This window comes from Halichoerus grypus, chromosome 10 (genome assembly GCF_964656455.1).
Source record: "Halichoerus grypus chromosome 10, mHalGry1.hap1.1, whole genome shotgun sequence".
NCBI classification, from domain to species: domain Eukaryota; kingdom Metazoa; phylum Chordata; class Mammalia; order Carnivora; family Phocidae; genus Halichoerus; species Halichoerus grypus.
In genome coordinates this window covers 81,211,382-81,226,618 of record NC_135721.1, presented here as the reverse complement: position 1 = coordinate 81,226,618, position 15,237 = coordinate 81,211,382, and the positions used below count along the sequence as shown (strand labels likewise).

General features: G+C 42.5%; 1 protein-coding gene and 1 long non-coding RNA gene across 6 annotated transcripts in view; one reads left to right on the top strand and one right to left on the bottom strand.

Moving 5' to 3' along the window:
- Positions 1-564: 564 nt before the first annotated feature.
- Positions 565-15,237, bottom strand: part of LOC118553433 (uncharacterized) — a 254,539-nt gene continuing 239,866 nt past the window's right edge. For 2 of the 5 annotated variants that reach the window (XR_013441881.1, XR_013441885.1), the window contains 3 exons: positions 4,067-4,205; positions 2,774-2,834; positions 2,451-2,590 (listed from right to left, as the gene is read on the bottom strand). This is a non-coding gene — a long non-coding RNA (uncharacterized LOC118553433). Of the gene's footprint in view, positions 866-2,450; positions 2,591-2,773; positions 2,835-4,066; positions 4,206-15,237 lie in introns of those variants that run through there. The other 3 variants (XR_013441882.1, XR_013441883.1, XR_013441884.1) reach the window with 3 other exon arrangements.
- Positions 2,595-15,237, top strand: part of LOC118553409 (sulfotransferase 1C1) — a 48,609-nt gene continuing 35,966 nt past the window's right edge. Inside the window, exon 1 of the mRNA XM_036120428.2 lies at positions 2,595-2,783. The gene's annotated coding sequence lies outside the window, so the exon portion shown is untranslated. The remainder of the gene's footprint in view (positions 2,784-15,237) is intronic.

Genomic DNA, 15,237 nt, shown 5'->3' with positions numbered 1-15,237 from the left:
GTCTACTTTACCTGATCCTCGTCTACCTTTCTGATCTTGACCCTGGTCAGTACGCTGGAGACTCAGGCCTTCTATTGGCTCAGGATCAGTTAAGCCCTGAGTCTTAGGACTTGCAGCTCTATCGACCTGGTATTCTCTTATCAAGGCTGTTTGCCAGCCTGGCCTCCTTCAGGCCTGAATTCCACCACCTCTGAGAGCACTTCCATGACTTTTGGCTTCTTGGCCATGACCCCATTGCTCTCCAACACTAGCTTTCCTTATTTCTTCATAGCATAGCACCTGCTACAATCTTGTTTATCATTTTGTTATCTGTCTCCCTGTACCAGATGTGAAGCTTCATCCCACCACACCAACACTCACGAAGTGCCTGGCACATGGGAGGTACCCAGTAACCATCTGTTGGACAATGGATGGACAAATAAGGACCACTTATCTGCCTATAGAGCTCAGACAAAAAAATTCCATAGTTATCTAGCTCTGAACTATCTAAGTGCCTATAGTCTCTATTTTCTCCATGGTACCCACAAACCCACTCACCATTTTTTTAAAAGATTTTATTTATTTATTTGATAGAGAGAGACACAGCGAGAGAGGGAACACAAGCAATGGGAGTGGGAGAGGGAGAAGCAGGCTTCCCGCCGAGCAGGGAGCCTGATGCAGGGCTTGATCCCAGGACCCTGTGATCATGACCTGAACCGAAGGCAGATGCTTAACAACTGAGCCACCCAGGCACCCCAAACCCACTTATCATTTAAATTATCTTGGTCCAGATGTGAACAGCAGTCCAGCCTTCTTTGGTCACTTCCCCCTTAGGATTCTGCCATCCTCCCCATTGGCTAGTTCAGTCAGAAGTCCTGAGGCATTTCTACATGGGTAACAGAAGCAATTACTAAAAATTTTATTTGTGATTCACAATTAAACACATCATTCAAATAACTGTGATGTAAGTTCTGGGTGTGGGCCTAAAGAGTTGATGAATACTAACAATGTCATTTAAAGTCCAGAACATAAAATTATCAGAAATTGCCAATCCTTGTAAAGAGAAATAGACTGTTTCTCCCATCTCACTCTTTTCCTCCCAGAACAAACAGAAACAAACAGATCTCATAAACTGAAATCAAACACTTAGTATTATAAAATTTTGTTTTGTAGTTCAGGGCAAGGGTCTTTAGTAAACACTTGGCTTAATGTTTTTTAAAGGTAGTAATGCACATTTTTATATATATGTATATATAACTTGGTAGGTAAGATGATTAGTTTAACATATAGAATGTTAAAGTATGGTTTATTTAGACTTAAATATTTATACTCTAATTTCATAATCTAATCTAATTTACTACTACTTTAATTTCATAATCTAATTTGATTTCATAATCTAAAGTCATTGCTTCAAAATATGGAGAAGCCAATAGATCTAATAGTTCTGATTCTGTCTGTTCAAAGTGAACATCCTGGCATTGAACTGCACTAATCACCTTTGCACTTGCAACCTCTCTTTCCACTGTAGGAAAAACAGTATAGTGGCTAAGAGGCTTCAAACCTCAGCTGACTGGGGTCAATCCCTGACCAAAGGTGGGACTCTGGGGGTGGGGGGTTATTTAAGCTCTCTTAGACTTAGATTCCTTATCTGTAAAATAGGAAAAAATGATAGTATCTCTCTGACATGACTATGGTCAGAACTTTAAAATTATAGTAATACAAGTAAAGCACTTAGATATTGAGCCCAATATATATCAGCCTTTAATAAGTGTTAGCTGCTTGTTATTTGACTTAGTTCATTTGGGGGGCTCACAGTTTCCTTGCATGGTAATTTCCATAAGTGGGCAAATATTAACATGTAAGTTTTGAAAATAATAGAAAAAATCAGGAAAAAATGCAATTTAAACTGTGAGTGGAATAAAATCATAAGCAAATGTAGCTATCACTTTGTGAAATAAATGAAAGCAAACAGATTTTAGAAAATGTGCAAGATAACCACACAGTGTGTCCACAAGGACATTTTACAATGATAGAATTATGTGAGGTACCCAGGTAGTTCAATTAAACAAGCAAAACAAAATAAAAATGCTTAGTTTGCAATTATCAATAAATGGAATTCTAGACAAAGAAAATCCATTGCATTTTTAATATTTGACTTATATATTTTTCAGACTTATATTTTTTCATTGTATATATGTACACTATAAACCAGGGATGGCAAAAAGGTTTCATCTTTTAGCCAACTATTATCAATTGGAAGTGACTCTCTGGAAAATTGTTAAAGGAGGATTCTGAGGACACATCTGGGTTCATTGGAAAGAATTCCCCCATCAATTATCAAAGTACATTACAGGTACAGGAGGGAAAGTGACACTGCGCATGCCACATAATTACTCCTTGTAATTCCAAATTTGCAATTCCAAAAGAGTTTGCCAGCACCAGAAAATGGGCAGCCATAAAGCAAAACCAGTTTGGAACCAGAGGTCTGTCTGTGTTGTCAGTGAGATCTGCTGGAGATAATCACCCGGGCTTTCATTGGTTATTTCCTTCCCCTCCTCTTTCAGTTGTCAGCATTTAAATGTAGCCTGATCCTTGAGCAGCTAAGCAGTTCCTGTATCAAGGGAACAAAGAGACAGCATCATTGTAAGTCCTGCTCCATCGGCCCTCCTAATCTGTGGCCCACGTCTGAGGCTTTAGAATCACAAAACATCCTGAAGGAAAAGCCTAAAGAAAACAGAGTCGCTGAGTGTCAACGAATAGAAAGCAAAGATCAAGATCTCATAAAACCACTCACCTGGAATCTTGTAAGTACTGCCTGACAGTCCTTATATGGAATCACCAGATTAGTCCTCCTTCTAAGAGAATAGAGAGCAAGGTCAGAAAGATGGGAGAAAAGTCGATCATTTTCTCCAGCTCATAAAGGAAAAACGTGTTTTTCAAATATCTGAAGAGGAAAAAAAAGGCTTTTCTGCCCCCAGTCCCAAATTTCCCAAGGCCTCTGTCCATTGGTCCTATGGTGGCCTTATTGGATTAAACTATAACTCTTTCCTCAGAGTTAAGTTAAATTCCCCCTGAGCACACTATTGCCAGGTCCTTCCCCTCCCTGCAGGTGGGAGACACTGCTGGTCCACCTCCATGGAGTAAGGCTCCCAATCTGTGTCTGTCAGATAACTGCAGCCATCCTAAAACAGGGCTCAGACCAACCAAGGACAGTTGGATCCCAGGTTCTCTGCCAAGGGTATCACTACCGAGCCAGATTTCCCTGCCTATTCACTGAAAGTTGTTCTGAAAAAATCAAAGGGCAAAGTGACAGCAGATTCAGGAACCCAGGTAAGCAGCCTGCAGGGCTGACCACAGGCCTTCTTTGCTTTTCTATGGCTGCAGAAAGGATTACCTCCTCCTAACTTACCATCTTCCGAAAAGATTCAGGATAGGCAACCACAGACACTTAGCTCTGACCTTCTGGAATCACAGAAGTTCTGGCAAAGTTCTTTATCAGGGGAGTGGAAGGGCGCTAGGCAGGAGGAGGGTCCCAGGCATCTTGGAGCCTCCGCCCAGGTTGTCGTGACATCCCAAAGCCACAGGAGAAACAGTCCGAGGCTGAGGAGTCTGAGGTAGTGTATAACCTACATCTTGCATGAATCAGGCTCAGAGGTTCTTGAAATATTCACCCTTTATCACAGTTGACCTGTTACTGAAGCCTCCCACACCCACCCCAAGATGCCAGACAATACCTGTGTGGCCAGCATGATCAAGTCAGCAACTGCCCTGTCACCTTCCAGAGCTGAACCCCTCCCCTCAAGTGTGCACTGGTAGTGTCCTGGAGGCACCGTCCCCCCAGTAACCTCCCACAGGCTGCTCTACAGGGCAGTGTGGGCTCCTGGGCCCTTCACCTTACCTTGGAGCCCAACAAAGTTGCATGGAAATGCAGTAAACAGATGGATGGGGAAGCAAGAGACATCTCTGGCCCAAAGGGACACATTCACATTCCACCAGGATGGGGGACCAGAACTAGGGGCCTGTGGGGGACACCCATGGGCTAGTGTCCTGGGCAAGTCCTGTCTTACACATGCCTCCACTGGCTTACCTGTGATCGAGGTTGTACCCAGAAGACCTGAAATTCCCCTGGGAACCAGGATGAAACTTCCACCTTCACAGGGTACAGGAGAGCTGGCCACATGCCAATTCCATTTTCCCACAAGGAAATCCACAGGCTGGAGCTTTGTCTGTAAGTACCAGTAATGATGATGTACAGTTGGGGTTAGGATTGGGCAGAAGGCAAGCAGTGATTCAAGAAGAAAAAGATGCGTCTTCCAATTTGGTGGGTGGATAAACTAGTTCAAAGTCATTTAATGACAATAACAAAAATCAGGCTCCCGCCCTGTGCCAGTTATCAGACCAACACTGGAGGCACCTAGATGAATAGAATGTTTCCTGAGACTGGAAAGCTGAAATGAGTTTGTTAATAGATTTCCAGGGCAAAGTTTGCTTAAGTATCACTGTTTCCCTATGTCATGGAAATTGTCACCAAACTTACTATGTTTAGATGACCTTTTAATTTACGAAATAATTTGGTTTTTAAATAAATGTTATTTATTTTTTTTAAAGATTTTATTTATTTATTTGAGAGAGAGAATGAGATAGAGAGAGCATGAGAGGGGGTAGGGTCAGAGGGAGAAGCACACTCCCCTCTGAGCAGGGAGCCCGATGCGGGACTCGATCCCAGGACTCCAGGATCATGACCTGAGCCGAAGGCAGTTGCTTAACCAACTGAGCCACCCAGGCGCCCATTAAATAAATGTTATTTATTTTTTGACTCAATGTAAGAAGCTTAAAAAGTTTAAACATGTACTCAGGGAGGTCCTTTCTGCTGGTTTACAGAATAATCAGGTTTTTTTACTTAAGCCAAAAATAATAAATTAAGGAACTTCATGTTCCAATAACAAAATAGACAAGATTATTTGGAAATCCTGCCAATGCAAACACCAAGAAATTCTGTTACATACAACAAACATTCTTTTAAATGTGGAACTGAGCATGGAGGAAGAAAAGGACATTTGAAGGTACCTGGAAAAAAAAGTTTGGTATAGCAGGGCACTGGCTCTGGGTGTGGTGGGTGAAATGCCCATCTCCATGTTAATGCCTATGGAGGTCAGGAGTGGAGACCTCAGGGAGCCTGAAATACAGCTCTATTGTGAACTTGGATTCTTCAAAGTGCTCTGGAGAAAACTGGTCTCTGTACCAGGAGATAGTGAGGAAACTTAACTATGTCATTCTGGGTTGTGGATGAAAAAGAAGTATCCCCTTAGAATTTGTAAGCATGGGTCTGTGCTACAGATCAAATTCTACAACCCACTTGGCCCAGGAACCCCCAACACAATAACTTAATATAAAAATAAATCACAAATTAGTAATACCCCTGGGCCACTTGGCTGGGGCACATCCAAAACCTTGACCAGACCACAGAAGACTTTGACATGTGTCCCCACAGAAAATGAACTCACAACCCCAAACTAAAAACTCATTTAGAAAGAACCAGCAGAAAGGGCAAATAGCATATGAAGACTTCTTAGAACTTCAGGTAAAATAGAAACATAGAAATAGAAAGCCATCAATACTTTAAAGTATACATTAGGCATAGCCTAAGATAGAATTGTGTGTTTAGAGAAGTAAATACCTGGAACAAGCCTAGAGTGGCAGAACATCCTTTTAAAAAGAAAGACAAAATATTTTTTAAATATATCTTTTTAAAATGTATTGTTGAACCAGCAAAACTGTAAGGAAAATCCGTAACTGTGAAAGCTCCCCAGGAAGATAGGGGTGGGTTGGGGGGAAGGCATCTGACGTTGAGCTCTGATTCTGACAGACAAGGAGGGGTGGGGAGCTAGGAAAGAAAGCCCAGCCCCACACAAGGTGGGGAGTCTGATCAGAGGCAGAACTCCAGGAAAAGCCTACCCTGAGAAGAAGTACAGCAAGAGAACTCCCCGGTTTTGGCTTAAGGATTGGGAAGGAGGAGGAGAAATCTCCCTGCTCATGAAAAACCACAAGCTGGTTGTCACCTGTGTTAGAAGCCCACACTCATAACTATCTAGGTGTCAGAAAAACAAATGAGACTTGTTTTTCTCTCATATTTTTTTTTAAATTTTAAAACTACATAGAAATTTTTAAAATAGTGCAAAGAGTACCTGTAAACATTCACCTAGATTCACCAACTAATAAGATTTTGCTGCACCTGTTCCCCTCCCCTTGCCCTCTACATATATGTATACATATAGAGGTACACATACCCATATATACAAATAAATGTATACTATTTTAAAGAAACATCAGAATGTAAGTTGAGGTCATGGTGACACTTCACCCCCTACATACTGCAGCTGATATTTCCTAAAAGTAAGGACATTCTCCTCTCTTATCATAACACTACTAAACATACAGTCTATGCAAATTTCCCCAACTGTCCCAATAATGTCCTCTCACGCTGCTATTTTCCATTCAGAATTCAGTTAAGTTCCTTGCATTACATTTTGTTATGTCTTTTTCGTCTCTTATAGTCTGGAACAGTGCTCCTGGCCCAAACCATTTTGGTTTCTTTTGTTGTCTATTTCCCTAATGTTGATTCTTTCGAAAAATTCAGGCCAGTTGTCCCATAGAACCTCTCACATTGTGGTTGTATCCAATTATTTCTTCACGATGCAATGCAGGTTAAACATTATTACCAGAAAATGCCCCAAGTCATGCTCCTGATACCCTGCTGCATTGTAGTTGTCATATAACAGGTCATTCTGCTAGCAGGGATGCTAATTTACACTTGGGAGAGGTGATCCGCTCCAGAGCTCATCATTAGAAGGCACATTTTCCCCTCTGTAATCTGCTGAGTGGATATTTTAAAACTGTGTGAAAATCCCATTTTTCTCAACATTGTATCCAAGGGTGTTTAGCGTCTACTAATGCTAAACCTATATACCTATCATTCCTTTTACATTTATTAGCTGCATTCTTCCATAAAGAAGATCAGCTGAAATCCTTAAAAAGCAGCCACACAGCCCAGCAGAGCAAACAAAAATGTTTTCTGGAAGAGCCTACCTTCAAAACAGAGCTAAAGAAGTCCCACATATAAAGTGTTAGTGATCCTGAATTGTGCTGAGAATCCAGAGCAAGTGTATTGAACTATGACCTGCTGAATGAGGAGGCACAAGCCATCCACATAGAGGCAACAGGTATCTTTCTCAGCATCTAAGCTCCCACTTTGGAGAAGTGAAAACCCTGGAGTCATTTTGATTAAAGATGCAGTTTCAGTACACCCACACAAAGGAAGTAAAGCCACAAGATTTATTATTTAGAGATCCCAGAAGGGAAGTGACGCAATGAGCTGGGGAAAGGGCAGTCTTCTGGTCCCAGGTCACCAGCAAGCAGTAGATCAAGAGCAGGGTAGCAAGCACGTCTTACTTACAAGGCGTTCGGGATGGAGGTAATTGACTTTTTGTGGGCTTAACTCTAAGCAGTTATTTTAGAAGATGTCCTGGGGGAAAATGAAGCAGGAACTTATGGTAGGCATCCTAAACTCAGGTCCTTATCTGAATTACAGACCCTGGGAGTGAGCAGGGTTTGTTACACTATAAAATGCCTGCACAGTAACTCAAAATAGCTGTTTTCTCATCACAGTTGACCCTGCGATGCCTAGGCATTAGTCTTTAGGGAAAATCATGGGCACTGTCCAGGCAGCAGAGATATTAAAAGCTGCTAACAGGGATTGGTCACCCAGCATATGAAACATGTGAGCAAAGCATAAATGTCAATCAATAATCTCATTAAACAAACCACAGTCTGAAATCCTGACAAACCATTCCCTTCATTTATTGGAGTCCAGCCAAGAAAATAAATCAAAGCCCTTGGATAAAGTTAAGATAGGTATTTGATAATTAGGATGAGATTACAGAATACTTGTACCAGTTGGGTTGTCTGAATTTGTCCGGAATCACTAATATATATGTAGCAGGTGGTGGCCTTTATAGCACATACACCTCCTTGCATGGCCAATTAAGTAATCTAAAGCTAAATGGTTATCTAAAACCATCTGTACTAAGAAATCACTAAGGAGTGCACTGACAAGTCTTTTAGAGGGATTAACAGGAAGATTATGGAGCCCAGAGTGGTGACTATGGGGAAGGGTCCCCTTGGGGTTGTGTAGGAGGGTGACCCTGCAGCTTTGTTCCTGAAAGAGAGGTGCTGTGGTCGTGGTGGCATCTGCAGCCAGGGAAGGGTCCTCTCGACAGTAATTAAATTCATTAACTCCTAGTAGGATGCATGATGTGGATCAATCTAACAGATGTGGTGAGAGCAAGCAATTGAGTGAAGTGTTTAAAGGGGCCCCAGAAGGTGTAAGACTGGACACATACCTTGGCTATCCAAAGCTTAAAGTCACAGCAGAGAGCGGCCTGCCTCACAGTCAAGCAGTAAGCAAGGGGGCCTGGGGTAAACATAGCTACGCTGCAACATGCCACTCAAGGGGGTTATCAGCAGGGAATTCTGATAGGTAAGCGTTCAGTCCGCAACCAGGTCTGGGGAGTGTTCATCATCATCAGCCACCACGTATTCCTGGGTGTCATCTGTGCTCCAGGGGAAGGTTGCAGAGGCAGCATTCAGGATGAGGCTCTGTCCCAGAGGGTCATGGGCGAGGGTACTGCCATGTCTTGCATCCTCCTGTCCACACTGCCAATGTGGCATGTCTCAGATTGTCATGCCGTTGTGGGCCTGAGCGTTGTCATGTCCAGCACTGCCACAAGTGAGGGGGCCATCCTAGGGTAAGGTGACCCTCCCAGGGAGCCACTCAGGAAGGGAACCGAGGGGCCGAGAGGTCTAACAGGGTCTCATGGATTTAAGATGCTCTGATTAGGTTTGCTTGCACTACCAGGAGCATTTACTGGTATCACAAATTCTCAGTAAATCTTGGGGGTCCCCGCAGATGCACCTCACAAACAATTGGACAGTGCTCCCCTCCAAGGCATGAGCTCCCATCATTGAACAGAACCATTGGAAGCACATGTAGAGCCTTGGTTTAAAGAAAATTTAGTGATATGCTCCCAGCAGTTTAATTGTGTGGTTCAGTAGTACCAGAGATGGGTCTGAACTGCATAAACCCATCAGCCAGTTAGGATTAAAATTAAGGCAGTGTAATGGCCTGTTCCTGGAGGTCAGGATGCTGGTGACTGTTTGGGCAGGGCTGGTGGTCTTTAAGCATTTGTGCCATTCATCCCATTTAAGAGAGAGGGCTTGAATCACCAGCTAGTATCCACATCTGGTGTCATCTCAGGCTTAGCCCCTGGGGGGCTGACTTCCAACACTAGCTGCCCCCCATCCTCGGTGCAATTGTAGGCGAGCGGCTATGCGGTTTCAGCAACTTTCTAGTGTTGCCTCTCTGGGGTCCAGGAGAATCCCCACAACCCAGATGACGTGGCACACGAGGCAGAGAATACCTGCATTTTATAGCTTCGCGCCCGCGCACTGACTGCCCCATGTGGAGATTTACTATGGGGTCATTGTGCGTCAGCAGCCCGATGGTGGTCTCCTCCAAAGTGGGGTAAGGCCAACTGCTGTGACTGTTGCACCATGCCATCATCTTCTAACGCTGCTGGTGTCAGCCAACCTGAGGGCTTCTTTCCCCCTTTTAGGGATCCACATTATTTCCTTGGTGGGTCCAGGTGGGGTTGCCTCCACTTCCTGTGGGGAGGTGTGGTTAGGAGAAATGAGCCATCCACTACGTCCACTAAACTTTGGAATTTCAGCTGGAATTTGCATATCAAGTGGGTAGGTGTGGTCCAGCACCAGAGTGGTCTTCCTTTTTCTAATGGGCCAGGACTATCTACAAGCAGGCGGTCATCACTAACCATGCATAGCTGACTGGGTCACCAATGAGTATTGGAATGAGAGATAATAGATATTTTATTTTATTTTTTTAATTTTTTTATTGTTATGTTAATCCCCATACATTACATCATTAGTTTTAGATGTAGTGTTCCATGATTCATTGTTTGTGCATAACACCCAGTGCTCCATGTAGAACGTGCCCTCCTCAATACCATCACCAGGCTAACCCATCCTCCCACCCCCCTCCCCTCTAGAACCCTCAGTTTGTTTTTCAGAGTCCATCGTCTCTCATAGTTCGTCTACCCCTCCGATTCCCCCCCTTCATTCTTCCCCTCCTGCTATCTTCTTCTTTTTTTTTTTTCTTAACATATATTGCATTATTTGTTTCAGAGTTACAGATCTGAGATTCAACAGTCTTGCACAATTCACAGTCCTTACCAGAGCACATACCCTCCCCAGTGTCTATCGCCCAGACACCCCATCCCTCCCACCCCAACCCCCACTCCAGCAACCCTCAGTTTGTTTCCTGAGATTAAGAATTCCTCATATCGGTGAGGTCATATGATACATGTCCTTCTCTGTTTGACTTATTTCGCTCAGCATAATACCCTCCAGTTCCATCCACGTCGTTGCAAATGGCAAGATCTCATTCCTTTTGATGGCTGCATAATATTCCATTGTATATATATATCACATCTTCTTTATCCATTCATCTGTTGATGGACATCTTGGCTCTTTCCACAGTTTGGCTATTGTGGACATTGCTGCTATAAACATCAGGGTGCACGTACGCCTTCGGATCCCTACTTTTGTATCTTTGGGGTAAATACCCAGGAGTGCAATTGCTGGATCATATGGTAGCTCTACTTTCAACTTTTTGAGGAACCTCCATAGTTTTTTCCAGAGTGGCTGCACCAGCTTGCATTCCCACCAACAGTGTAGGAGGGTTCCCCTTTCTCCGCACCCCCGCCAACATCTGCCATTTCCTGACTTGTTAATTTTCGCCATTCTGACTGGTGTGAGGTGGCATCTCATTGAGGTTTTGATTTGGATTTCCCTGATGCCGAACAATATTGAGCACTTTTTCATGTGTCTGTTGGCCGTTTGGATGTCTTCTTTGGAAAAATGTCTGTTCATGTCTTCTGCCCATTTCTTGATTGGATTCTTTGTTCTTTGGGTGTTGAGTTTGATAAGTTCTTTATAGATTTTGGATACTAGCCCTTTATCTGATATGTCATTTACAAATATCTTCCCCCATTCTGTTGGTTGTCTTTTGGTTTTATTGACTGTTTCCTTTGCTTTGCAAAAGCTTTTTATCTTGATGAAGTCCCAATAGTTCATTTTTGCCCTACTTCCCTTGCCTTTGGTGATGTTTCTAGGAAGAAGTTGCTGCAGCTGAGGTCAAAGAGGTTGCTGCTTGTGTCCTCCTTTAGGATTTTGATGGACTCCTGTCTCACTTTGAGGTCTTTCAACCATTTGGAGTCTATTTTTGTGTGTGGTGTAAGGAAATCGTCCAGTTTCATTCTGCATGTGGCTATCTAATTTTCCCAACACCATTTGTTGAAGAGACTGTCTTTTTTCCATTGGACATTCTTTCCTGCTTTGTCAAAGATGAGTTGACCATAGAGTTGAGGGTCCATTTCTGGGCTCTCTATTCTGTTCCATTGATCTATGGGTCTGTTTTTGTGCCAGTACCGTACTGTCTTGATGATGACAGCTTTGTAATAGAGCTGGAAGTCCAGAATTGTGATGCTGCCAGCTTTGCTTTTCTTTTTGAACATTCCTCTGGCTATTCGGGGTCTTTTCTGGTTCCATACAAATTTTAGGATTATTTGTTCCATGTCTTTGAAAAAAGTGGATGGTATTTTGATGGGGATTGCATTGAATGTGTAGATTGCTCTAGGTAGCATTGACATCTTCACAATATTTGTTCTTCCAATCCATGATCATGGAACGTTTTTCCATTTCTTTGTGTCTTCCTCAGTTTCTTTCACGAGTATTTTATAGTTTTCTGAGTACAGATTCTTTGCCTCTTTGGTTAGATTTATTCCTATGTATCTTATGGTTTTGGGTGCAATTGCAAATGGGATCGACTCCTTAATTTCTCCTTCTTCTGTCTTGTTGGTGGTGTATAGGAATTCCACCGACTTCTGTGCATTGATTTTATATCCTGCCACTTGACTGAATTCCTGTATGAGTTCTAGCAGTTTTGGGGTGGAGTCTTTGGGGTTTATCACATAAAGTATCATATCATCTGCAAAGAGTGAGAGTTTGACTTCTTCTTTGCCAATTTCGATGCCTTTGATTTCTTTTTGTTGTCCGATTGCTGTGGCTAGGACTTCTAATACTATGTTGAATAGCAGTGGTGAGAGTGGACATCCCTGCCGCATTCCTGACCTTAGGGGGAAAGCTCTCAGTTTTTCCCCATTTAGAATGATATTCGCAGTAGGTTTTTCATAGATGGCTTTTATGATATTGAGGTATGTACCCTCTATGCCTCTGAAGAGTTTTGATCAAGAAAGGATGCTGTACTTTGTCAAATGCTTTTTCTGCATCTATTGAGAGGATCATATGATTCTTGTTCTTTCTTTTATTTTTATTTTTTTTAAAAATTTTTATTGTTATGTTAATCCCCATACATTACATCATTCGTTTTAGATATAGTGTTCCATGATTCATTGTTTGTGCATAACACCCAGTGCTCCATGCAGAATGTGCCCTCCTCAATACCCATCACCAGGCTAACCCATCCTCCCACCCCCCTCCCCTCTAGAAGCCTCAGTTTGTTTTTCAGAGTCCATCGTCTCTCATGGTTCTTCTCCCCCTCCGATTTCCCCCCCTTCATTCTTCCCCTCCTGCTACATTCTTCTTCTTCTTTTTTTCTTTCATAACATATATTGCATTATTTGTTTCAGAGGTACAGCTCTGAGATTCAACAGTCTTGCACAATTCACAGCGCTTACCAGAACACATACCCTCCCCAGTGTCCATCACCCAGTCACCCCATCCCTCCCACCGCACACCCCACTACAGCAACCCTCAGTTTGTTTCCTGAGATTAAGAATTCCTCATATCAGTGAGGTCATACGATACATGTCTTTCTCTGTTTGACTTATTTCGCTCAGCATAATACCCTCCAGTTCCATCCACGTCGTTGCAAATGGCAAGATCTCATTCCTTTTGATGGCTGCATATTATTCCATTGTATATATATACCACTTCTTCTTTAACCATTCATCTGTTGATGGACATCTTGGCTCTTTCCACAGTTTGGCTATTGTGGACATTGCTGCTATAAACATCAGGGCGCACGTACCCTTTCGGATCCCTACTTTTGTATCTTTGGGGTAAATACCCAGGAGTGCAATTGCTGGATCATATGGTAGCTCTATTTTCAACTTTTTGAGGAACCTCCACACTGTTTTCCAGAGTGGCTGCACCAGCTTGCATTCCCACCAACAGTGTAGGAGGGTTCCCCTTTCTCCGCATCCCCGCCAACATCTGCCATTTCCTGACTTGTTAATTTTAGCCATTCTGACTGGTGTGAGGTGGTATCTCATTGAGGTTTTGATTTGGATTTCCATGATGCCGAGCGATATTGAACACTTTTTCATGTGTCTGTTGGCCGTTTGGATGTCTTCTTTGGAAAAATGTCTGTTCATGTCTTCTGCCCATTTCTTGATTGGATTCTTTGTTCTTTGGGTGTTGAGTTTGATGAGTTCTTTATAGATTTTGGATACTAGACCTTTATCTGATATGTCACTTGCAAATATCTTCTCCCATTCTGTCGGTTGTCTTTTGGTTTTGTTGACTGTTTCTTTTGCTGTGCAAAAGCTTTTTATCTTGATGAAGTCCCAATAGTTCATTTTTGCCCTTGCTTCCCTTGCCTTTGGCGATGTTTCTAGGATGAAGTTGCTGCGGCTGAGGTCGAAGAGGTTGCTGCCTGTGTTCTCCTTTAGGATTTTGATGGAGTCCTGTCTCACATTGAGGTCTTTCAACCATTTGGAGTATATTTTTGTGTGTGGTGTAAGGAAATCGTCCAGTTTCATTCTTCTGCATGTGGCTGTCCAATTTTCCCAACACCATTTGTTGAAGAGACTGTCTTTTTTCCATTGGACATTCTTTCCTGCTTTGTCAAAGATGAGTTGACCATATAGTTGAGGGTCCATTTCTGGGCTCTCTATTCTGTTCCATTGATCTATGTGTCTGTTTTTGTGCCAGTACCATACTGTCTTGATGATGGCAGCTTTGTAGTAGAGCTGGAAGTCCGGAATTGTGATGCTGCCAGCTTTGCTTTTCTTTTTCAACATTCCTCTGGCTATGCGGGGTCTTTTCTGGTCCATACAAATTTTAGGATTATTTCTTCCATTTCTTTGAAGAAAGTGGATGGTATTTTGATGGGGATTGCATTGAATGTGTAGATTGCTCTAGGTAGGATTGACATCTTCACAATATTTGTTCTTCCAATCCATGAGCATGGAACCTTTTTCCATTTCTTTGTGTCTTCCTCAATTTCTTTCATGAGTATTTTATAGTTTTCTGAGTACAGATCCTTTGACTCTTTGGTTAGATTTATTCCTAGGTATCTTATGGTTTTGGGTGCAATTGCAAATGGGATCGACTCCTTAATTTTTCTTTCTTCTGACTTGTTGTTGGTGTATAGGAATGCCACTGACTGCTGTGCATTGATTTTATATCCTGCCACTTGACTGAATTCCTGTATGAGTTCTAGCAGTTTTGGGGTGGAGTCTTTGGGATTTTCCACATAAAGTATCATATCATCTGCAAAGAGTGAGAGTTTGACTTCTTCTTTGCCAATTTCGATGCCTTTGATTTCTTTTTCTTGTCTGATTGCTGTGGCTAGGACTTCCAATACTATGTTGAATAGCAGTGGTGATAGTGGACATCCCTGCCGCGTTCCTGACCTTAGGGGGAAAGCTCTCAGTTTTTCCCCATTGAGAATGATATTCACTGTAGGTTTTTCATAGATGGCTTTTATGATATTGAGGTATGTGCCCTCTATGCCTATACTCTGAAGAGTTTTGATCAAGAAAGGATGCTGTACTTTGTCAAATGCTTTTTCTGCATCTATTGAGAGGATCATATGATTCTTGTTCTTTCCTTTGTTAATGTATTGTATCACGTTGATTGTTTTGCGGATGTTGAACCAACCTTGCAGCCCAGGGATAAATCCCACTTGGTCGTGGTGAATAATCCTTTTAATGTACTGTTGGATCCTATTGGCTAGTATTTTGGTGAGAATTTTTGCATCCATGTTCATCAGGGATATTGGTCTGTAATTGTCCTTTTTGATGGGGTCTTTGTCTGGTTTGGGGATCAAGGTAATGCTGGCCTCATAAAATGAGTTTGGAAGTTTTCCTTCCATTTCTA